The sequence below is a fragment of the Aotus nancymaae genome, unplaced genomic scaffold (genome assembly GCF_030222135.1).
Source record: "Aotus nancymaae isolate 86718 unplaced genomic scaffold, 86718_ANA_hifiasm-v0.15.2.pri h1tg000010l, whole genome shotgun sequence".
NCBI lineage: Eukaryota > Metazoa > Chordata > Mammalia > Primates > Aotidae > Aotus > Aotus nancymaae.
Window position 1 is genome coordinate 51,167,766 of NW_026988421.1, and position 22,858 is coordinate 51,190,623.

The following is a 22,858-nucleotide window of genomic DNA, read 5'->3' on the forward strand; positions in this document are numbered from 1 at the left end:
ATAATGTTTAAATGGATGAATGAACTAATAGACTCAGAGCTCTCCTTTTACAAGATTGTAATTTAGGTCTACTAAACATCAGGGTATCCCATTCTTCTTTCTTTTGTCCAACCTCCCTTTACTCTACAGTTTCCAGTTACTGAATGCATACTCATACCTCATACTCAGTTACTCTCTCTCTCTCTCTCTCTATATATATATATATATATATATATATATGTATACACACACACACACACACACACACATATATATATATATATATATATATAAAACTTAGGAGGTTGTTTTATTGTTTTCATTTTAAACATTAAGTAACAGAGGCCTGAAAAAGTGCCCAAAGTTATTTCTTCATATATATATATATATACACACACACACACACACACATATACACACATATATATACACACACACACAGAGTGTGCACTCAGTAACTAGTTGCTCAGTATCTGAACCCTCTTCAAGCCTCAGTGGCAGGTAGGACCCTATTTTTAAGAAAATCAAAGGGCTTGCAAGAATATTCCTTTAACCATGACTATTCTCTGATTATCATTGTAGGTACAACACATGGAGCTGCTCCTATCTCTGCTGCTTTGTGAATAACTAGAATTTGTGTAGTATTACTTCCTGAGCTGTGTATGGAAGTCAGAAAAGGCTCACAAATAGGAGCCTCCCACAAATTCTTGACTGTCTTCCTCATAAACAGGATAATATGAGAACTTGAAGATTCAATTTGCTTTGCCTCTGGAGCAGTCCTTAGGTAGTTGGGTACCCATCCTACTTGGCAGAAATTCCATATAGATTAATGTGAGTTCTGAGTGCGGTACAATGAATTTCTCAGCAAAGGAATAAAATAACATGCTAGGGTTTGTCCCTTATTTAAGATAGTCTTTCTGGCTAATTTTCTCTTTCTTCCAACTGGATTACAGCCAGATCGACTTTTATTTTTCAAAACCCAGAGATACCAGAACTTAATAGGATGTTCTTCCCTGTTAGTCATCAGAGGCCTCAATTAACTGTAGATTCTGCCACAATGAAAAGGAAAGTTAGCAATCTTTAATTAAAGCTAAAACCTCACTTAAACATTTTCTCTTGCAGAGATATAGGTGTAGCAAGAAAGGGTATTCCAGTTATAATTGCAGAATCCACTGCTTATAAAGTATCATTTCCTTGTGTATGCAGACTTATTCACTTAGGGTTCTACCATAGCAGCTGCTTCACATTTTGAAATTGAAGCAAAAGGAATTTCGAAAGCAAGCAGATGTGGTGTGATAGGACTACCAGGTGGGGTCTGAGGTCCTAAATGTTGTTCTTGACTATATTGTGGATCTGATGGTTTTGTAGGAATATCCTGGCTCCCACCATTACCATCTGTTTCCAGATTAAATTGGGGTAGAGTAAGAGTCTAGGGCAGTCCTTGTAAGGCAAAATATTTTTTAAAAAAATTTTAAATGTAGTCTGAGAAGGTGTAAGAGGCAGCACAGCCATACCATGTTTTGGAGTGATAGGCAGGGTCTTCTCAGCAGTTTCTGAAGTTCTGGGTGGCCTGAGTCTGTGGTTTGAGGGAATGGACTTAATTATCTATCCCCTGGGGTGGCTCTGAGTCAACCCAATGAGGATATTACTTTGGTAAACTATCTAAAGGGAGAAAAACACAGCTTCTCTGACCCTAAACTTTCCAACTCAAACAGGGGAATGAAGAGCCTTGAATCCAGATGTGTTGCCCACAGTGTTAGCCAGATGTTGAGAACCAGCTGTCTTGTAGACTCATTTGTCTTCTTAATTTTTGTCCAAATGTGTGCCAACACCAAGAACCAGCAGAAAGTTTTATTGCAATCTCCCTTCTTCTCATAACTTCTCTGTAAATGCTGGCAACACTAAAAAGGTGACAGAAATGGGAGTAAGAGTGGCAAGCCATAGCACTAAGACACTTTTAAAAACTGAGACAGAAGGATGCTGATCACCCCGATCTACCACATGACACCTTAGAGGAGAGAAAAGACAGGGAAGTCTGACTCCACTGAGCTTCTTCACCACAGTCAGTAGCTGTTCAGGACATGTAATCTCGATCTCAAGGTTTCTGAGACAGAATCAGCTAAAAGCACTTGCTGAAAATACATATTCTAGATTCCTGCCCTTCATATATGGAATTTTGGGCCAGGAAATATGAATTTTTTAAAAGTTCCTGGTATCGTTCTTAAGTACTCCAAAGTTTGAGGACTTTTGCATATTTGAGAGTACAGGCACTGTGCTTCAGCTACTGTAAAGATCCACTTAACTGCTTAACCATAATAAAGTCATATTTATTTAAGTCCGAGAATAGCCCCCAAGTTACTATCCCAGTGGGCTCTCTATTCTGCTATATTTTACCCCTAAATTCCAGTCTGCTGTTGCTAACTCTCATTCGCATTATTCCTGATGCCTGCCTAGCCTTCTTAGCTGATTTCCTGGCTCTTCTTAGTTTCAGGAACATAAAAATCTAAAATGTCACAGCTTGAAGGGACCAACTCTCCCAACAAATAGATACTGACAATCTAGCATTGTTTTAAGGAGCTCCAATCTGAGAAGCCAGAGCCATATCAGTCCAGAGGCAACACCATCTAAAGCAAGCAGCAGATATATTGCCCTCTTTTTGCCATTTTTCTGTTTGTGACTAGTTTTCTATGAGTATAGGTTCTGTGTATTATCATCATTATAATCCCATGCATTTAGCACAGGCCTGCGTATTGCAAGTTTATGACAAAAATCTGTTAATATAGGAAAGAAGGAAGGAAATAATTTTCTTAAACAGAATTCATGTAGACTGGAGCTACCACTAATAGCCTTCAGGCAGCCAAGACTGTTGGTGTTCATCAGTAACTGGTGTCCATCAATAACTGCATTAATTTTCTTGTGGGCATAAAACCACGTTTTCCAGTCTCCTTGGTGGATAGATGCGGTTGGTCACGCAATGAGTTCAAACCAAAGAAAACTGAGTCCAGTTGATAGGTACTACTTTCAGTATTGCACCATGAAGACCTCCTAAACTGTATTATTATTCTGTTTCCCCATCCACCAACTAAATGGAGTTGATTATAGGGCCCTAGAGGAAAGTGGATAGACAAGACTATAGAGCCTTCAGTCTCTATGTGGAACTAAATCCACCTGGCCTTCGCTGGACCATCATGTGGGCAAGAAAGAAGCTTCTATGTTCTGCATCCCTGAAAATTTTGCATTGTTACATTATTTAGCCCATTCAATTAATTGTGCTTGGAAACAGTCGCCTTCTCACGGTTTTTGCCATTTGCTATGATGCTACATTAGCCAGATGTCACTGAAATCATGTTTCTTTTCAGTCTTAAGTTTTCTGATTCCAGACAATCTGCAGTTACCAGATCTATGGTCACCAGCCAGTCAATATCTCTGTGTCTTCCAAAGTGGTGAATAATACAAGAAAGGATCTGCACTGAAGAGAAGAAGGTAATATGTTAGACCAATTTTCATCACTACCAAAGTGATTCAATCATGAGGGCCAACTTCACTGGGCATGTGCTTAGTGTATAGTTCTGCTGTTGCCCTCTTGAAATACTTAATACTTTCTTACCATTGCATTTCGCGCTGGGATCCAGAAACAATGCAGCCATTCCTGCCCACCATAATGGAAGGAAATAGAGTTCCCCATTGGCCTGTCTTTGACTTCTACCCCTGGACAACTGGCCACAAGACTTTTTGAACTATGGGAGTATGAGCTCAAAGACTGCACCTGGGCAGTAGTTGACCATGTCACAACTTCATCTCACATCTGCCCTATACCATGGATGTTTCTTTAAATGCTGGCCTTTCTTACTCTTTAGAAGATACCTTGATGGTGAGGGTGGCAACATATTCCAGTGTAATTCCCCAGCAAGGAAATGGAAGCCTTCTTTTATAAAAACTAGCAAGAAGCCATGTTACCATTTTGAGAGCTTTCTGGCTCTGGCTTTGCCTTGATACGGCATCTCCCACCCTCCTCTTAATGTTTGAATAATCTTCTGTTGTTGTGATGCTCCTGGTTTCTGATTCTTGGTCTAGAGACTACCCCTATTTTTTTTATTACCAATTAGCAACCTCCATTCTACTTCATGATGTTTTAGATTCTCCTCTCAGTGCCTATGTGCTTATCCACCTTCATTTGGCTCCTCATGGGCATCCCATGGATCCTTCTAATTTGCCTTCCGTTCGGGTCCTGAAATTTGCCCTGCAGTTCTAGTTTGCTTGTTGGTTCTTGGCCAGGTTTTTCTTGGTGGTGGTGTGTTGTTCTTTACACAAGTCAGACATCAAATTCCACCATCATTATCAGAGGTATTCTTCTTTTACGTATTTAAACAATTTTGTTTATTTATTAAGAGTTCAGCTATTTCTTGAACATATTATAAAACAAGTTTAGTCAAAAAGACCAAAGCCTATGTCCTCATCAGACTCCTCAGATTCTCCTTTCTTTGCTTCCACTTCCCTCTTCTCAGCTGCGGCAGCAGTGGTGAAAGGGGTAGGATCTCCTGCTTGTGCAACACAGGCTGCTGGAGTGGTCTACTAGCCCTTCTGTTGCAAATGAGGCTGCTGATGTTGACACTGGCCAGGGCTTTTGCAAATAAGCCAGGCCAAAAGGGCTCAACAGTTACAGCAGCTGCTTTAATGAAGGCATTGAATTTATCCTTCGTGACAGTCACCTCATTGCCCTGCAAAATGAGGGCCCAGAAGATGCAGGCAAGCTTGGGTAACCCACAGTGCTACTTGCCAGATGAAGTGGCACCGTAGACGGCAGCTCCAGACTCACTTTCACCACATTGGGGGTTGAGGGCCTCACCCAAATGTGGCCTTAGCTTTTTCCAGAAGGACCAAGCACCTTGGCAGCAACTGAGGGAAGGGACTCTTCCCTTTTTAATGTGGTCTTAACCCATGTTTAACAATCAGTTGTTTAGGGGAAAAGGAAATAAGGCACCCCATTTGGCTACCTTATTTTTTTTTTACCAAAATTGCTTATTGGTATTTCTGTCTCCAGTGTTTCCCCTTTCTAATCTTATCTCCGTATCATTTTCTAAAATGCAGTGTGATGTTATAACCTGGGTTGAAGTCCTTCAATAATATCTCACTGTCTAGAGGAAAAAGTCATACATGGTCTTTTGTGATCTTGGTTCAATTTACTTCTTCAGCTTCATCTGTCAGTCTTCCATCTCTTATTCGATGCTATAGCTAAGCTTGAAATTTCCCCACAATGTAGTGTTTTTTTTTTCTTTTCTTTTCTTTTTTTTTTTTGGTCTCTGAACCTTTGCATATGGTATTCCTCTGCCTAGGATGTTCTCTTCTAGCTTTATTCACATTGCTTATTCCTATCCATCGTCAGGTGGTCGTTTAGATACTATCTCCCCCTAGAACTGTTCCCAATATCCTCCAGGGTGGTTTTATTTGTTTATCCTTTATTTTCATAGTACATTGTTATCTATACTAATAATGACACTTGTATCTATCAGGGCCTTCAGCAGGAAACAGACAGCATACGCCAACTGGGGAATTTGAGAATACTTTAATAAAACAAAGGAATAGTCGGGGTCTAGGGGAACCAACAATTGATAGTTCAGTACCACCCTGGTGCTAGTAGTATTAGAAAGTGTTTCCACCCTAAGCTTGATGAAGAAAGGAGAAGAAGTAGTTAATACAAGCCAAAGAGAGTGCCTGAGCCTTATGAAGGCTGTGGCCCTTTGTAGAAAGATCCACAGCAACTCTGCAATGAAGGAGCCTGGGAAATACATTCCCAGCCTCACATTCCTCATGTCCTGCCATCTACTGCCAATGATTTCAATTTACTGAATCCAACAGGAAGCCAAAGGGTAAATGGAGACTGATGAAATTCACAATGTATGTAATCTATAAAGGTCAGCCTCCTAGCTCCTAGGTATAGAACAGGATTGAGAGAAGTAGAGTGAATCCAGAAGGACAAACATAAGGTATCAAGTGTAAACTAATGCCCATTTATTGAACACCTACTTTATTTGACAAATGGTATTCCTAGTTCAGAAAATTGTCCTACATACTATATAAAGTATGTCCATTTTAGAAGTGAGAAAACTGAGATTTGGCTAGCTAGGCTAGCTAACAGGTGGCAGAGTACAGATTCAAATCCTTTTCTATCTGGTTATGAAGGCTCTTTCCACTTTCCCATACTGCCATTACTGGTATAGTGTTTTGTCTCATCCACTAGACTATGGTCTACTTGAGTACAAAGTTAACATTTCATTTATCTTTATATCACTGGTGCCTTGTGCAGTGGCTAGCCCATAGTAGATAGGGTAGATAATAGATATTTGTGGAAGTGATTAACAAATATAACAGAATGATTCAGTATTTTAATTTATATAAGTGGGGACTGGGTAACTGGAGTCTGCCAGGGGATGTTAATGAATTATATCTGGCACTAAGGCACCTCTTTGTAACTGTCCTTTATAAATAATTGCCCTCCTCTTCATATTAAAGAGAGAATAAAAGTTTATCTGGTCTCTTAACCATAATGGAGTGTAAGAAAAACTGACAATAAGTGAGTTCTCTGTATGCTGATCGTCTTCCGTCTTCTCCCTGACTTGGCTAAGAGCTGAGGGTAACAAACAATGGAGATTGCTTTCCCCAGTCCTTCCTCTGTGACTTTTCTTCTGAGTTGCCATGTCCCTTTCTAATGGTTCATTTCTCTTTCCCTTTCACTTAACTTGGCTTTTATATGTCTGTCCATCACGGGCTAACTATCAGCTAGGGCAGCCTGACTCTTTTTTTAACTTTCAAAGGAAGCTGCCTGCTCTGAATGTATGATGCTAGAGAATGGGTTTTAGTAAGTCCTTAAGAAAGGTTGTTTATGTTATTTCAAAGGTCACCAAGTAATAAATAGTTGTTGAAAGTGAAGGGTAAAGTGATATCTCACCACCCTGTTCTCTGCTGCTCTTCTCATGGCTCAAATCATAAAACATCATGTTTTGACCTTCATAGGAAGGTTTCACCAACTTGGGGTTACTAAGTGGGCAGAGACATTCACTTTCCTACTCAGTGCCCTGGACACTACTCAATCCTAGCCCAGTTGGAACTCCAGTGTTTAAACCTTTGAAACTCTGAAACTGATTGAAGCTTCTAAGCTAACAAAAGAGGCAAAGGGCCTTTGTGCTTCAGCAAAGAACTGTTCCAGTTCTTTTGCACTTTCCTAATGAAGGCTGGCCCAGGAGCCCTGTTGTCCCTGAAACACAGAGGGAGTTGTAGGGAATAAAGGCAACTTGACTCTCTGGGGTCATTCCTCTCTTCCCAGGGACTTTTATGGATAATCTTCCAGCCATTGAAAGGTTTGGTACTCATTCAGATCTCACAGCTTTGGATTTGGATGAGCAATGTTTTAAAAAGCGCTATCTAGTATATTGCTGAATTGCATCAGATATTCCAGTGTATAAACTCTCATGCATACTTTGTCTCGTTTTCCATATCCTCGCCCAGCTTCACCCATTTAGGTCACCTGACTAGCCTTATAGTGATTTCAGTTTGCCATCCCGAATTTACTGTGTAATTTACAGTGCTATGAAGATGTAAATTATTTACTAGTATTGTTATTGTTGGATCAAGTTAAAGAGTTTCATAGTATGCATTCAGATATTAATTCTAATACCATGTAATGCCTTTAGCAAGCTGAATGAGGAGACAAGAATCTTCTCTCCTGACACAATTTTAGAAAATGTGAAGTTTTTAAAAGCTAAAGACCCAAATTCAAAATTTCATTGGAATATATTGTGTTATATATCTATATACAGAAACAGAGGTAAATAAACAGCAGGCCTGAAAGAAGCTTGAGAATTTGATTCCCCAATCCTCAATATTATAAATTGGCTATTTTGTTTGCAGAGCAATTATAGGACATAAATTCATGTGTAAGATGATAACTATGTCCTACTAGTCATCCACCATAAATCTTCAAATTTGCAGAACCAATGAGATTAATTATGACATAGCATCTGAGTCTACAATGAATGAATACAATGGGAAAGATGGTTCTGATACCACTTAGAAGCATCTGGCCCTAATCAGACTCCAATTTTAGACCCAATCCTACCTAAAGTTTTCTATAATTTATTACATCAGAAGATTCAAAGAGTTATTTTTATACAGAGAAAATTGGACTCAAGTAAAAGTTATTTTCATCACTCCATCTAATTACAAAGCTGAGCACAGAACTATGACTATTCAAACATGTTGCAGATATAATAAAGAGAGTGAATAGCAATGAAAGCTGGTCTTGAATAGCTGCCAGAATAAGCAAAGATGGGGGAAATGACTCTCATGATTGGAGGGGAAATTAAGGAAACAGTAATTTCTTTTCAAAATGTTCACACACCATTTATTAGGTATTTTAAGGGTTTGGGGTTAACTATGATTTTGATTGTTCCTTAGTTGCATGTAGCTTATCCCAGCAATGAACTGTGATTTTACTGCAACTGACTTCAAGGGTTTACTGTTTAGAAAAAGGAAAGAGAAGACTTATGGCTGGGCCAGGGAATACTCAGACCCATACATAGAGTCTAGAATTAAGCTATAGTTCATATCTCTTCGGGTAATTCCTTCCTTCCTTTGGGTTAGCACAAAACTACATCAGCGCTGAGGAGGAAATCATTAGCTTTGAGGAGAGAAAACTTAGGCAAAAACACCCTGAAAATTTAGCATGACTAGGGAGAGCTCATGAGTCAGTCAACTATTTTGAGTTCTTAAAAAAAAAACCAAAGAACTTTCTTTGATCCAGACGAAAACTTTAACTTCTTCTCAACCTTTAATTACTCCTGGGCAGATTAAACAAATTTTAGCTTATCTAGTTTCCTCCTAATACATTTCTGCTAAGAGTCAGTCTGCATACAAGTCAGAGAAACCTGAAATTAATTCTAAATCATGTAGCTTATAGCCATTTAACATTGAGTAAATCACAATCTGTCTAAAACCCAACTTTCTCATCTGTAAAATAGGGTAAATAATGGCAATTTTTAGGGCTGGTGTGAGGGGTAAGTGAAAAGAGATAAACCTCAACAAATAATAGTTATTAATTTCTGCTGAGCACATTATTGTGTAAGACTCAATACTGTTGGTATATTTTCATTTTCTCTGATAGTGAATGGAATGGAATCTATTTTCTGATTCTTTTAGTTATTTTACTAAACAGAGACAAAACAACTTAGAAAAAAAGGTATCTCTACTCAAGATAGTGGTTTACACTAGTCCAAGGTATATTACTTCTCAGAAAATAGAAGGGGTAGGAAAGAGGTTGGAGCAAATAATTTTCATGCTCCCATGAGCTGGGGCCTTCTTGTGCTTGCAGTCTGGCAAATTCCCAGGATTTCAGACATAGGCTTATATAAATATAGCATTATGCAAACATAAATGTCTGAGTGGTGGGTGAAATGAATCACTCCACCAGCATGGGCACTTTTATTTTGTATTAAGTTCTTATTATTGAGCACCTACTATGTGTTCATCACTACTTTAGGTGCTTTATATATGCCATTTTCTTGAACCCTCGGCATTACTCCATGGAACAGATATTATCCTCATTGTGCATTTGAGGAAACTAACACTCAGATTTACTTGAATTTATGAGCAATGTCTTCATTATAAAGTAGAGGTGGGAGGACTAGTTAGGATGCTTTGCAGTAATCCACTTGAGTGGCATTGTCAGTCTGTGAGAATAGAAAGTGAATCTCTTAGAAAGATTCTACAATGTTACTGTTTTTACCCAAAATGGCACATTACAGAAATCAATTAATTTAATTAAACAGCAACTATATGTACAAACATGTTTCTATGACTCTTCTATATCATATAATTTCTCTTAATAAATGTGACTTATAAATAAATTAAGCACATTTTGCATTCAGAGATGATGCCCAAATTCTCATCTAGTCTCTATTTTAAAAGATATTTACAAAGGGAGATTGAGAAACTTTCATTGTGAAATATTCAGCAACCCTGGCTACCAGAACCTCCTTTTGGATAACTAACAATGAAACGAAGTTGTTCATTAGTGAACATTAAGTTGGCCTTGAATGGTTCACTCTTATCTCAATAATTTACTAAGAACCTACCAAATGAAAACAGCCAATATAATTTTGCTTTATCTATTAACAGTTGTTCTTTATGACACCTCTCCTTTCCCAATGAATTATATCTACATATAGCTGTAATGTAAAGGAATATCTTTAAAATATATTTTTGTGAACTCCATTTTGAATAAATGCAAGACTAATCTTTAACCAGAGTGACCAGTTACATGTTTGGTGACTAAAAACATTTCTTCCACTAACCTGAAGCTGAAGTCCTGAATTTTATTATCTGAGAGCCCTTCAGCATCAAAATACCAGTTATATTAGCACAGAGTTTCTCAACATCAACTCTATTATATAGACCAGATAATTCTTTGCTAGAGGAGGCTGTCCTGTGCAAACTAGATGTTAAGCATCATCTTTGGCCTTTACCCACTATACTCTTAAACTGACAACTGTCACATCCCAAATTATGAAAATCAAAATGATTTCCAGACACTGCCAAATGCCTGCTGAGGAGGCAAAATGGTATCCAATTGAGAACTATATACAGTCCCGAGGTAAATATTAGTTACTCCACTTTCAGTCATAGATAAAATGATTTTGCTTTTCCACATAGGCAATAAGAATAAGCCTCAATAGATAAGTTTATCATTTTATTATTAGAAATAAATTTATGCTTGTTTAAAATGGCAATATAGATCCATTGCAAAGAAAAATAGAAAATACAGTTAAAACTATCAGTAAAGAATATTTAATCACCCCTATTGCCATGTTCCAGAGATTACCGGCATGATAATTTATGTATTTTTTATCAGTCTCTTAAAAATGAGATTATATTGCATGTACTAATCAGTAACCTGGTTATTTACAGATTAATAATACATGACTAGTAATTATCCACTTATAGTATGATTTTAAATAGAATGCCATTCCATTCTACAGCTTTACCATTGGTAAGTCACCCATTCATTTAATATAGTGAAACTCTATGTGTTAGGCACTGTGCTAGGTGCTATGGATAAAACAGTGAAGAAGATAGAGGGGCAAAAAAATATCCTCATGAATGTGGAGAGACTAACAAAGCACATAAACAAGATATGAGAAAGAGGAAATAGCCTAACACCCTCTAGGAAGACAGGTCTTCATGACCAGGAGAGGTGGATCAAGACAAATGAGGGCACAGAAGTCTTCATTTTAGTGAAGATGCTAGTGCTGAAGACAAGCTATTGTCCTAAGGATCTGTGTTTCCCTCTATACACTTATCACTGTGCTGCTTAACACGTGATAGAATTTAATTAAATTAAATAGAATAATTTAATTCTTATATGAACATGAATGCCCCAGTCATTCTTACCCTGTGATACAGTTTGGCTCTGTCCTCACCCAATTCTCACCTTGGGTTGTAATCCCCATAATCCCTACATGTCAAGGGCAGGACCAGGTAGAGGTAACTGAATCCTAGGGACAGTTTCCCCCATGCTGTTCCCATGATAATGAGCGAGTCTCACGAGATCTGATGGTTTTGTAAGTGTCTGGCTTTTCCCCTGCTTGCACCCATTCTTTCTCCTGCTGCCCTGTGAAGAGGTGCCTTCCGCCATGATAATTAAGTTTCTTGAAGCCTCCTCAGCCATACAGAACTGTGAGTCAATTTAAAGCTCTTTCTTTATAAATTACCCAGTCTTACGTATTTCTTTATAGCAGCTTGAGAATGGATGAATACACCCTGCTTTGGTAACCTTTCTGCTGCTCTTCCTCTCTCCTCCATTTCCTTAAATATACAGACAAATGTTTGATGTATTATAGCTGCGTTTTGTCAACAGGTCTGGATATATACAGAGTGAGCCTCTGCCCCTGTTGGAAGTGATGATTTTTTAAAAAAGCATTTGAACTCAAATTGAGAGCTTGTAATCTAGACTACCAGTCTTTTTGTTTTACTGAATAGTGTTTCTTCCAAGTGTAACAACAACCCTATCACTTAATAATTAGGGTTAATTAACTTCTTTTCTTGCCAGCTGGTCCCTCAGTAGAAGGAGCCTTGGAAGAAGGAGGTCAATGGGACTCTTGCCTGTTCCTCTTGCCTATTTGTCTACAGTACCCAGAGTTGTGGGAATGGTAAGCAAAATTCCCCTAAGTAGATCACTAGGAGTGATGGGAAACACAGGTATTCCTTTTCCATTCCTTGGTTCCTTGGCCCATGTATTTTACCAGGTGTGGACACAGCACTGTATAATTGTCTTTATTTAGAGTGTATACTGGATTCTCAGGGACAGCATCTCATCTTCATTGGGTACCATTTATAAGCTGGCATTTTAACAGACAATTCACCAGTCTTTCAGTCCTGCAGCTCCTGTATGATACAGTATGAGACATGAGCAGAGATCTCATTGTCATATGCCCACTGCTGTACCTCCTTTGCTTTAAAATGGGTTCTTTTGTCTGTGCAGTGTTATGTGATCAGTGGATCAAACACTCTGTAAGTCTGCAGAGAGTGATGCTGGATGAGGGCTGGTAGGCAAAGAAAGACAGACTTGTACCAAGAATAAAAGTTGATTCTCATCAATATGAAGTCATCAATGTCATTCAACGTTGTACTAGCCAATGCAATATGTTAAAAAAAAAGAAAGAAGAAAGCCATTTGGATTGGAATGGAAGAAATAAACTATTTGCAGATGAAATGTTTATGCAGAAGGTTCAAAAGAATCTACAAAAACCTGCCAGAACCAGGATGTGATTTTAGAAAGGCCATAGAAGGTATAATATAAACTCTTACCTTATGTCATTTATATAACAATGGGAACAAAATACATTTATAAATTACATCAAATAATAAAATTGACAAATAAACACCATCATTTTTGTGTGTTTTTCCTTTACTTTAACACGAATATGAGAACCCCTATAATATCCTACATTGTTTTGAGATAAGCATCCCTATTATTATCTTGTTCCATGTGATAATTCAAATTCTTCTTCCACTGCTTTTTTTATTTCAACTATTCATACAGCCTTCTGACATCAATTTGCATTTAGTTGGCTTCAATGCTTTACTTATTGGTTAATCTTAATTAGTAAGCACAAACAAAAGTGACATAAATTGGACTTCACACAATCATAATTGCAAGTACAAATATGTACACTTTGGCACTGAAATCTTGTGGCAGTACTCAGATGTACGTTACCACCAAAATAATCAAGACTATGTTTATATTAATTAATTCTGAAAGATTTTCAAAAAAAAGTAAAACATTCACAGAGAGACCCTGAGTAAAAATATATCTGTGGACAGGGGTAGATGGATGCCAGTTTTGAGAAACACTAGTAAACACCACTAATTTGAAAATAAACCTATATGATCTGATAGTATCTCTTGTTGCATCCTATTCATTAGAGATAGGAACTCTTTTAGGGTTAGTGAGGGTTTGCTTCTTATTTCCTGATGGATAGTAGGCACTAATGCAATACTTAGTGATATGGCTTGGCTCTATGTCTCACCCAAATCTCATCTTGTAGCTCCCATAATTCCCACGTGTTGTGGGAGGGACCTGGTGGGAGATGATTAAATCATGTGGGCAGGTCTTTCCTGTGCTGTTCTCGTGATAGTGAATGGGTCTCAAGAGATCTGATGGTTTTGAAAATGGGAATTTCTCTGCACAAGCTCTCTTTTGGCCTGCTGCCATTCACTTAAGATGTGACTTGCTCCTCCTTGCCTTCTGCCATGATTGTGAGGCCTCCCCAGCCATGTGGAATTTTAAGTCTACATGGCTGAACTTCTTTTGTATATTGCCCAGTCTTGGGTATGGTCTTTAAGAGCAGTGTGAAAATGGATTAATACACTTATGAATCAAATGATGCCCAAACTCCTCTTCAGTTGATAGAATGACTTTGACCTACATAAAATGTTAAGCTTCAAGATTTTGGGGGGACATTTTATATATGCCGTATAATCAAAAATAGATATTCAAATTAATATTACTGAATACTATAGAATGTTTTTATATATAGCATGAGAATATGAGTTTTATCTCACTTGATCCTACCACAGCTCGATGAAGAAGGTTATGTTGTTAACCTCACTTTTAGTATTTAGAAAAGCATGAAAGCACTGAGGGTTGGAGAGAGTAAGCAACTTGTCTAACATCACCCAGCTACTAAGCAGCAGAGTTGAGGTTTGAACTCAGGCAGATTGGCTTTGAACCAGAACACTATATTCCCATGTCTTATACTCAGAGAATACTAAAAGCATCTTGGACACATTTGCCTCCTAAGTTCTACAATTTGCCCTCCAACTGATTAAGTTGCTTGGAATGTCTTACATAAACATAAGTGAGGAAACTTCATTTTTGGTCATGAAGGTCCTTAAGGAAATTAGCTCTCAATGGTTGTTTAATAGGTTTATTTGTACTCTGGAGTTTTGTGCCTCGATTTTTTTTAAATGATTTGATTTGGGCAGCTGTGGTATGCTACTAATATGCTAGGAGCATTAATATACTTATGTGAGGAGACTGACTTTTTATGATAAAGAAAGAGATTATTCTGATTCCCTTTGATAATCAAAACTTACCACTTCCCTTTAAAATGCACAAGCAGAGGAACTGCTTCTCCTTCATTTTCTACATTAACCCAGATGGAGCCAGAAGAGATTCATGAGCCATCTGGATTTAATTAGGCAGTGTACTATGTGAATATGCTGGTGGCAGCATTGCTGTGGGGAATTAGCTTTAACGGAGAGAACCTTAGATTTGGAATCAGTAATTCTGGTTTCTCGCTGGCCTCTGTCACTAACCTCTCACTTACTGTTTTTATTTTATCAAAAGAATGTCTTCTCTGCTACCTCACTGGGTTTTACTTTGGAGATCAGATAATAAATCATTTGGAAATGATTCAAAAAGCATACACCACTGCAGAATGCAAAAGATTTTTTCTATTTCTACAGTACTGCAGAATTTAAACTATGCTTTGTTCAAATTTGTTTTACAATTATACGATAATTAACCCTCTTTCTCATTTGTGACAACTCGATTGGACCAAAGATGAGGAGCATGGCATTTTGGAGCTCTAATTTTGAGGTCCAGTCTCTTTATCTTTTTGCTCAGCCATAAGCTCTCTATCACAATATTAAAGTTTGCTTTTATTTTCAAACCTCCTCTCCTCTTATTTCCCTCAGGTTTCAGAAGTTGAAATAGAAATATTCAGGCATGATTCTTCAGGCTTTGCAAGAAGTTAAAAGAATTATTATTGATTCCATATTGGGCTGTGGATTCCAAAAGCATTCAAATGAGAGAAAAATAATTTATAGAGCTTGTAATTAGCCAGCTGTGGCTGAGGAGATCCAGATTCTATTAGGGGAAACATCAGCTGGATTAAACAATAGCTGTGTGTGCAATTCCCATTCTGGCCCTAGCTTGTAAGTGTAGTGACTCTGCACAGAGTTTACTCATTGAAAGATATTTGTGGCCATCCTCATTTTATGGCCAAATATTTAGAAATTTTGGACATGAAGCATGTTCCTGAAAAAAAAATCAACTGTTTATTAGGCAGCTCATGACCAGAAATGCAAAAAGATGCTATATATTCACTTATATCAGACTCTCAGAACCAGTTTTGTTCCTTTGGAAAGTCAGAAAGCTAGACAAAAAACAAAACCTAACAAAAGACAATAGAAAAACCCAGCACATGAGCACTGAAAACTTAGAACCATCAATAATTTGATTTGATTTGATTTTAGGTTTCTTTTTAGTAATTTTGCCAAACTCACTGCTCCAGGAGTCTTAGTCTGATTGAGGTTCTGGAAAACAGATTTTCATTCATTTTCTTCCCTAACATGAAACTTTGTTTTTGTAGTTTTCTAATTTCTTTTCAAGATATTTTAAAATGTCATTATATAGATAATATGTGATCTTTGTAGAAAAAAATTATACCTATTAACAAAAATGAAATAAAATGAAAATAATTAATTAACATGAACAACACCTGGGGTTAATCATCATCTTCATTGAACTTACTTCATTAGTTCAGTGAAGAAGTAATCAGGCCAGGTGTGGCGGCTCATGCCTGTAATCTCAGCATTTTGGGAGGATGAGGTGGGTGGATCATCTGAGGTGTGGAGTTCAAGACCAGCCTGGCCAACATGGTAAACTCTGTCTCTACTAAAAATACAAAAGTTAGCCAGGTGCAGTGGCACGAGCCTATAATCCCAGCTACTTGAGAGGCTGAGGCAGAGGAATACTTAGAACCCAAGAGGCAGAGGTTCCAGTGAACCAAGATCATGCCACTGCACTCTAGCTTGGGTGACAGAGAGAGACTCTGTCTCAAAAAAAAGACAAAGTAGCAATCAGATAAATGATGTGACAGTCCTTTGAAAGATTCTTGTTGAAAACAGACTAGTAAAAGCTAATCCCAAGTAAGATCTTACTGTATGCCAGACAGTGTTCTGATCACTGTATAGGTTTATTTCCTCCAGAGTAGGTTCTCTCATCCCTATTACAGAGGTAACAAATGTAAGGCACAGAGATGTTTAGTAACTCACCTAGGGTCTCACAGTAAGGGGCAGAGCTTTGATTCAAACCCATCAGTCCAACTCCAGAACCTATATCCCAAACCAGGAGTCAACAAATTATAGCTTGTATGCCAAATCAGGTCCTGCCATCTATTTTTGCAAAAAATAATTTATTAAGAAATACACATATTAATTATAAATGTAAAACTCAGGGACAAACCTTGGTGATTATACATAGGTATATCCATGGTCTTCTAATTTTTTCTGATTTAAGAAAGGAAAGAGAAGATAATATCTAAGAATATAGCATTTATTAAACTCCCTTAATATTCCAGACAACTACCACTCAAAGGATTTGTAAGAAAAAAGTGTCATATGTTACCTCAAGAAGAACAGAACATGAGTTCATTAAACCTTTTGCATCAACTAGGAAGAACTTAACCCTCAGACAGATTTTTTTATAACTCTGTCTTTGATTAGCACAGCTAGCTGTTGCAAAGGAGGAAAAGTAACATCTTTTCCTCACTCATTTCAAGGTTCATGGCTGACATCTTTATAACAAAAGGCAGATTAGTAAGAGAAAAGCATAACAAACTTACTTAAGAAAAGTTTTTTGTGACATAGGAGTCTTTGGAAATAAGACCCGAAAATCCAGGGAAAATTGTATTTTTCCATTTAGGTTTGATAAAGAATGGACAGTCATGAAGTAAAATTGGACAAAAAAATGGTATGACCTATTGATAACCAACTGGAAATACATAGTAAGGCCTGTTTATTGAGATTCTTCTTGGTCTCTCTATGTAGTATTTCCTTCTGGGCATAGGACAGGACATCTGTCACATGAAGTTCTTCAAAAAAGAGGAAGTGGGAGAAGGTCAGAGACTTTCTACAGTTTTCTCACTTTCCTTTAGCTTAAAACACTTAGTATAGCAACGTACCATATTTTGGGGGAGCATTTCCTGCACCCCATCACTACATTGTTGATGTAGCTTGAGACTTAATTAAAACACTAACCTATGCCTCAATGCTAAGTGGAACTCTGGAAATGCTACTAAGTTTGAGATCCTGATTTGGAAGTTAAAAACTGTGTGAGGTAAAAAAATTTTTGAAATCTAGATACTAGTTACTTTTGAAAAACAAAAGCAAAACCCTAAAGGCCAGCAATTAATGAAGATAACATCAACAGGTGTTTATTAAGACCTGCTTTGAGAGCTACAAAACAGATGTTAGAAAGATAAAGTCTCTATTTTTGAAGAGCATAGAACTTTTCTGAAATAAAAGTTGTTTATGTTCTTCATGCACAGGGTTACTGGCCAGGATATATGCATTGTTTAAAGCATACCTTTCCAAGTTACCCCATTCTCTGGTGACTCTGAGTCTATTTTACAACTGTGTAAGTTGGACATAACTGATAGCATAAGAACTAATAACCAAAAAAGTATTGTCTATAGATATGTAAATTCTGTTGAGTGGAGGTTTAAAGATGGCTTTTCATTGTTCATCAAACCTAAAGATAAGCAGCCACTTCTGTGTCAATTTGCAAATTCAGTTTCTAATTTAGACCATGTCTCTTCTTTGGGTGCTCTTTTGAACTGGTAACATCTTACTGGTTCCTTCATTTATTTAAAGAGTTAAATCAAATCTTTGACGTGTTTATTTTATATTTACATGTGGGTCATTATTTCACATTTTAAAAAAATGATCCTTTAACATGAGCTTAGATTCTAGAGTCAACTAGACATGAGTCCCAGTTGTAATTTGGCTACGTACCCACTGTTTAACATTAAACACAATACTTAAATTCTCTATTAATACCTGCCTCATTGGATTGCTGTAGGAATTGTGTTGCACTTTACTTTCATCCTGAAATACAGAAGCACTCAGTAAATATTTGGGTAGTATTGTTTCTTTTTTATTTTTTTAAGTATCAGCAAAGTTAATGTATGGAGCAGTTAATGTGTCACAGCAATAAAGTGAACCCATTCAATCAACATCTCACAAAGTACAAAGAATGTGACTTCTTTTTTGCTATACCTCTAAAGTTGCTGCCTTAAGGTTTATAACTCAACTACCTAAATAGGTCAAAACGTTTTCCAAAGCCATATAAATGAAATAGGCTTATGACTTTCAAATTCTAGTTAGGCATATTTAATATGCAAAAGTTAATCAATGAGTAATCTTTGCAATAATATTTATACAGAAAGACACCCATAATAGTCAATTTTATGTATTTCCTCTCTAAGTAAGTTTTCCTGAAGTTCTTCCTCTAAAATGTAATTCTCATCTAGTGCACATTAACTATGTTTTTTCCCTAGCAGATTAAGAACCTAGGCTGTCCCCCAAAGATTAGTAATTCTTAGCCTTAATTCTAGCTAGAATCATGAATATAATTAATTCCTCCTGCATTTATACTTTTCCTTTTATATTTAGAAATATTGAAACAAGCCCCCTTTTATGGAAACTGGAATAAATTATTAAATACCTTTTTTTAAGTGATGAAAAATCAATTGACAACATTGGCCATATTTCTGTATGGTATTACATGCTATTTATGTAAACAGCCTTCATTCCAATTTGAAGTCCCTTTCAAAATCCTTCAGAGATTAGGAAGCTCTGAATTTTAGGAGACTTAATACCAATCTTCTTAACTTCTGGAACAAAATTATTACACTGGCCTCACTTTAAACACCCCACTCATCTAGTGCATTGTACCTTTAGATACAGACAAGTAGTACTTCCTAATAGGGAAACATGAGAGTCTCTATATGCCCTGTGTAAAAGTAACTTCAGGATATGTATCTAATATCCTTCTTGAGAATTCACAACATATTCTATTACTGATGATTCCAAGAAGACTTATAATTTTTTTAAAAACCTGTTTAACTTTATTTAATCCAGTCTATACTAAATCCCAGGCCTCATTTCACATGGTGCTCCTCTTTGCCATCTTTGTCCAGCCACATTTGCCTTCTTTTTCATCCTCTTGTATGTGCTACCACAGGGCCCATATAAATGCTGTTTTCCCACTAGACCCACAGGGAATCTCAGCTCTGGACTCAGCTTGGTGAAGGCAGGGCTTGGTTTTGCTCACCACTACTACCCACATAGTAAGCACTCAATAAAAAACATTTGTCAAATAAAAGGAAGAATGATAAATATCAAATAATGTTCCTTGGGAAACACTGCTTTAGGGAAACATTTGCCAAGCAACCATACAGCTTGGTATACATATATATACATATGTATATACTGTATATGTATATACTATATATGTACATATATGTGTGTGTGTATATATGTGTATATATATACATATATATATATACTAGGTGAAAAGAGATGGTTCAAAGTTAGGATTTCATGAAGAGCTTAACCTTTTTGGACTTCTTCCTGCTGCATTATTAGTTTTAGACTAACCAGATGTTAGCTCAGAGTCTGGGACAAAGCATGATCCTGGTGGTACTCTGGGGCCAAGGGCTCTTATCACAGAAGACCTTGAGTATTTTCTATAGCCACAGTTCATCTAGTTGTTTCTTAAGGACTTCTGAAGCACTGAGATTCACGTGATGAACTCCCCAAGTTTGTCTTCTATCTACATTCAAACTTCTTTTCAGGGCCAGCTGAAATCATACCACCACTGTAAATGGTTTTCTTTGTTCATTGCATCACACAATATAGTACTCTCTAGCTCCTCTGAACAACCACTGCTCTTACATGCTCCTCAATACAAAGCAGTGGCTCTGAACACCCAGGGTATAAACTCTGGCATGAGACTGTCTGATTTTAAATCCTTCCTGTACCATTTCTAGCTGTCTAACCCTATGCAAGTTACTCAACCTTTTCGCAATTTGGTTCCTTCATCTGCAAAATGAGGATAATATAAAATATTTCTTCCTTGTAGAATTACAAGGCTTAAATAGAATAAAGTATGTAAAGCATTTGGCACCATGCTTGATACACAGTAAACATCCAATCATTAGTAGCCTTTATTATTTTTCTCTTTTGACATTTGCGATCTTTTTATCCTGTTTGCTAAGTTTCATAGGTTTATATCTTAATGTTTCTTCATGGATTATAAAGTCATTGAAAGCAGAATCTTAATATTATATGTTGGCATAATTAGTTTTTGAAACATAACTGTTGGCTATTCAAGATGGCTCTTGGGCAGGGAACATATTTGGATTAGACTTCTCTTCTAACTCTTACATTCCTAAGTCGATAGAACTTCTAGTATGTGAAAAAGAGTTACCTGTAGCTTTACAACTGTCATGGTCTCAAGACAGACGCTCCTCTGGCCTCTAAATCCCTATATCGAGAGGACTGTTGGCCCACTAAAGAATACTTCTAACTAAGCCTTCTGTTTCAAGTATACATCCCAGTGTCTGGAGAAGTTAATGAGGTGTTAGGGAACTTTTAAGATTTAAGATTCTCTTAGCACCTAAGAGAAGCCCACTCAAGTTTCCTCTCACCACCCACCATGTTTATTTCTCTGCCCAGCTTTACAGAAGAACTTCTAAAAGAGGGCCTGGGGTGGTGGTAGATTAAAATCACCCAAGGAACATTCAGAGCATACAAATGCCCAGGTTTATCCAAGTTCAACTAAATTACAATCTTGAGAGATGGGATTGGATATCAGTAGCTTATAAAATAACCTCAGGTGACTGTAATGTGCAGCGAGGTTTGAAAAACACCATTATAGAAGGTGATGCTCCACTGAACAAGAATCAACAGGTGGTGAACAAATATTCTGAGCATGACATTTAGCTAAGAACCACAGAAGATACAAAAGCAACCACAACTTGTCTCTGTTCTTAAGGAGCTCTCAACTCTGTATTGGAGAGACTTCCATCCAGAAAAAGATAAATAACTAAAAGTCTGCAAGGTGTGGGTACCTCACGGAGTCAAACTAAAAGCTGCAGAAATTTAAAGGTGAGAACTCAATGAAAGCTGGAATGCCCAAGGGTTCCATAGCAGAAGAGGGAGGTAACTGAAGATTTAGAAGGCTCAGAAGTCAATAAAGGCTGCTTTTGATTTTTTCACATCAACTTGGGGACATGTTTTCAGGAGTGTAGGGGGCTGCTTGAGACACTCATATGCTTGTGGCATGAATTTTCAAGATTCTGTTCTGTAAAATTTCAGTTCTCAGAACAGCTCTTACAGATACTGCTATTGTTTTCCATTTAAGAAACTGACACTTAGAAAGTTAAGTGACACCTTTAAATGTGCTATGACTGCAAGTGCACATGGGACTTGAGAAAACAAACAGGTAACCTCTGAGGAACAGACATTCAGGCCATTGTCAACATTTCTAAGATAAGTCAGTGCTCCCTTTTGCCATTTTTTGTCTCTTCCTAGGCCATGGAGAAAGGATAAACTTTTCCATAAGTATCTGGACAAAGTTTTAGCAGCCTAATCCCCAGTCTAGCAGCCCACAACCTCCTTTGCATAAAACAATGAAATCAATTTTTGAATGTTTATGTGTTCCTCTTGGTGAGATCCTGGAATCTCATCTCTGCCCATTTTGACACAGTTTCTTCCATATTGGCCCTAAGAGTTTTACACAGAAAAACAAAAAGGCATTGGAATTATGTGCGTTTTGTCTCCTTTCAAGAGTATAATTTTTTTACACAAGGAGTTTGAGGTATTTATACTTTCACTTCTGAAAAATCACACCTTTGTAACATTTGTCAAAGGAAACTCATTAACTTTTCCCGGTGGAAAAGTAAGAGGCATCACATGCTTATTTGAAGTCAAAGTTTTATTCTAACAGAGGACACTGCATACCATATGCTGGTTGGTTTGAGATCCTTTTTTGAGGAATCTGACTGAACATTGACCCCAATTACTTGCATTTTCTGTGCTTCAGTGCTGCTGTTTCAGAATAAAAAGCAATAACTAAATCCTACAGAGAAGGCTTTATAAACTTTCCCAGTGAGTCTACAACTCATTTCTCTTTTTTTCATGGTCACCAAATTGATTTTTCCTTGTTGCTTGTATGTGTTGTTCAATTTTAGTGAATTGCCAAAATCAGATGACAATCAACTGCCAGGGAACTCTACAGAACTTGAAGGGAAAACACAAATTTTTTATTTTATTGGATGTTGGGTTTTGGGGTACATGTGAAGAACATGCAAGATTGTTGCATAGGTGCATACGTGGCAGTGTGATTTGCTGCCTTCCTCCCCTTCACCTATATCTGGCATTTCTTCCCATGCTCTCTCTCCCCAACTCCCCACCCCCCGCTGTCCCTCCCCTATTCCCCTCAACACACCCCAGTGCGTAGTGCTCCCCTCAC

General features: G+C 37.4%; 1 long non-coding RNA gene and 1 pseudogene across 2 annotated transcripts in view; both read right to left on the bottom strand.

Annotated features, from left to right (window-relative positions):
* LOC135274005 (uncharacterized) overlaps positions 1 to 22,858 on the bottom strand; it is a 348,490-nt gene that overhangs the window by 256,719 nt on the left and 68,913 nt on the right. The window lies entirely within an intron of this gene.
* LOC105712585 (large ribosomal subunit protein P1-like) lies at positions 3,247 to 7,492 on the bottom strand (annotated as a pseudogene).